Source organism: Tupaia chinensis, unplaced genomic scaffold (assembly GCF_000334495.1).
Source record: "Tupaia chinensis unplaced genomic scaffold, TupChi_1.0 Scaffold000384_1, whole genome shotgun sequence".
In the NCBI taxonomy this organism is placed as follows: Eukaryota; Metazoa; Chordata; class Mammalia; order Scandentia; family Tupaiidae; genus Tupaia; species Tupaia belangeri.
In genome coordinates, this window is record NW_006159886.1 from 1,995,224 (window position 1) to 1,997,792 (window position 2,569).

Below are 2,569 nucleotides of genomic sequence, written 5' to 3' on the forward strand. Positions count from 1 at the left end.
CCCCGCCCGGGTTTCAGGACGTCCCAGAGCTGAGAGCTAGGCCGCAGGGCTTCATCCATAACAGGTGTTTGGACTGATGGACAAAACTCGGATCACCTCTCACCCGCCACTACAGCCTCAGGACCCTTAACTTCTGATTCATTATATTTACACGTTTTGAGTCCCAACTATGCGCCAGACTCTCATTCCAGCACTGCTAAGAGATACAGAAGGCTCCTGTAATATAGCAGCAGGGATAGAAAAATGTAGCCCATTAAATATGTGACCAAGAGCAGCTTTACTATACAAAATCAAGTGCAATGTACCACGCTGTTCATAAGGTAGTTGTGGGGTTCATTTCAAAGCCCAAGGAGTGGGGCGAGAGCCGGACAGTCTGGAGACCCTGGTCTTTAGGTCCTGTTGGGATCTCTGAGTTGTCTTGAGACAGGCCCTCGGGAATGCCAGGCCTTTTCTGCTCTATCTTTGGTCCTCATGGCCAACCTGAGATACCTGTCCTGGGTTGTTTTTTCGTTTGGTTGCTTTTGTTTTTTGTTTTTGTTTTGTTTTGTTTTGTTTTGCTGAAACTGCAGCTCAGAGGGATCGCCAGTGATCGTGCTGTCAACATGATATCAGAGCGACTATTCCAGGCGGCAGTGGAGCTGAGTGCTGTGCGCTGAACACATTGCCTCGGGGACTCTTGTTAAAGTGGCACAGTTCATCAGTCACCCCATTTCTAGCAACCTCCCCACCCCGACTCCATCTTCTTTTTTTAATTAAAAAGTATATATTTTGTCATTTACACTTAATGGCTGTATATCTTTACAATGGATGACATGGTTTTTCCCAGCACGAACACAGTGCACATTAGCCAGATCAAAGACACTACCATACACATTATCACCAATAGATAACTTTCACTTACGTGTCTATTAAATGTTTTGTTTTTCTCTGACCCTCTCCCTCTCCCTCCCACCCCCATACCCACCTACTATTACCCCCCACTCCTATGCTGTCTCTACTAGCTACAGCCACTCTCCCTGCTATTACACCTTCCCATCTCTCCGTTTCTGCTGTAAAGTGCAAATATTTGATATATATTAAATAGGAGCGTACAACGACTGTTTCACAGTCTGGCTTGTTTCATATAGCATTTAATTTTCCGTATTCACCACTTTGTGTCAACTGTCAGGGTCTCATTGCTTTTTTTTTCCTTTGGAGAGGTTTTTACTACAGGGCACGTGCGCTCACCAGAAAGACAGAGAGAAACAGAGAGACAGAAAGTGAGAAATCACCACCCAAGGGGATGGCCTTGCCGCAATCCCTTCTCCTCCATTCTCCTCTCGGGATCTTGGGCATGCACGCACACGTACCTGACATGAATTTAAGTCACTGGGTCCAGGACTCGAACCACGGCCGACTACACAGGAGTCCAGCGACACAGCCATTACACTAACTGCTGGTTCCATGGTCTCATTGCTTTTCATGGCTGAGTAGTATTCCTTAGAGTGCATGCACCACATTTGTTCAATCCACTCTTTGGTTCTTGGACTCTTGGGTTGCTCCCATGTCCTAGCTGTGTGAATAATGGCGCAGTAAACATGATGTGCAAGCATTTCTCCAACCGAGGGTTTCCCTATCCTTTGGGTAGATTCCCAGGAGTGGAATTACTACCCACCTCATCTTCTGACACCAACCTGTGAGGTTCACGAGGAAGGGAGGAAACCTGCTCTGCCCAGGTTCAGTGTGGGGCACTTTCACAGACTGAACTTTTTCATCTCACCTCTAATGACCCGGAGAGGCAGGCATCACTGGCTCCTTTTTTTTGTTAAGAAAATTGAAGATCAGACATAATTATTTGCCCAAAATTACATCCACCCTCTTTCTTCCCCATCTAATGCACTAATTATAGAAAATTTGATGAATTAGATGGTGAAGACAGTGTGGAACAGGGTGGTAGAAGGGAAGAGTATAGAGAAGAAGAGCAAGAGAGCAAGTAGAAAGGACATTTGTGGATCACAGAAATGGTTTATTACCTGTTGATGATAACATGTGAGTATTCTCAACTGGACTGGTCTGAGAAGTATTGCATGTTGGGTACGTTCTTTATGCAAGCCAAATGATATATAGTGATTTAATGTTAAAAAAATAATGAGAATAAATAATAATCATAATAATCTGTAAAAAATAATGAAAAGTTATTTGATGATAATGATGTGGATAGTAATGTTTTTGTCTTGACTAATATGCATGATGATCGTGCTGGAAAAAGAAATGTAATACACTGTAAAGATCATGTGATTCAGAGTAATATAAAAAAGATTATGATAATAAAGAAAATTTGATGAATTACAAGAAGTAAAAAGGAGGGGGAAAAAATCACTCAGAGACTACCACTGTTCACATTTTGGAACCTATACATGTTTTTAAAGTTTATGTATTCATGAGAGAGAAAAAGAATGCAGCCCCAACAGGGTCTTGATGGCTTGATGCGCCTCAGCCTTCAAGGAGCCCGGGTCCTATGCACACTGCATGCTGGGCTTACGTGACTGAATGGGGCTTATCTTGCAGAGCATTGCATTTCACTGCTGAA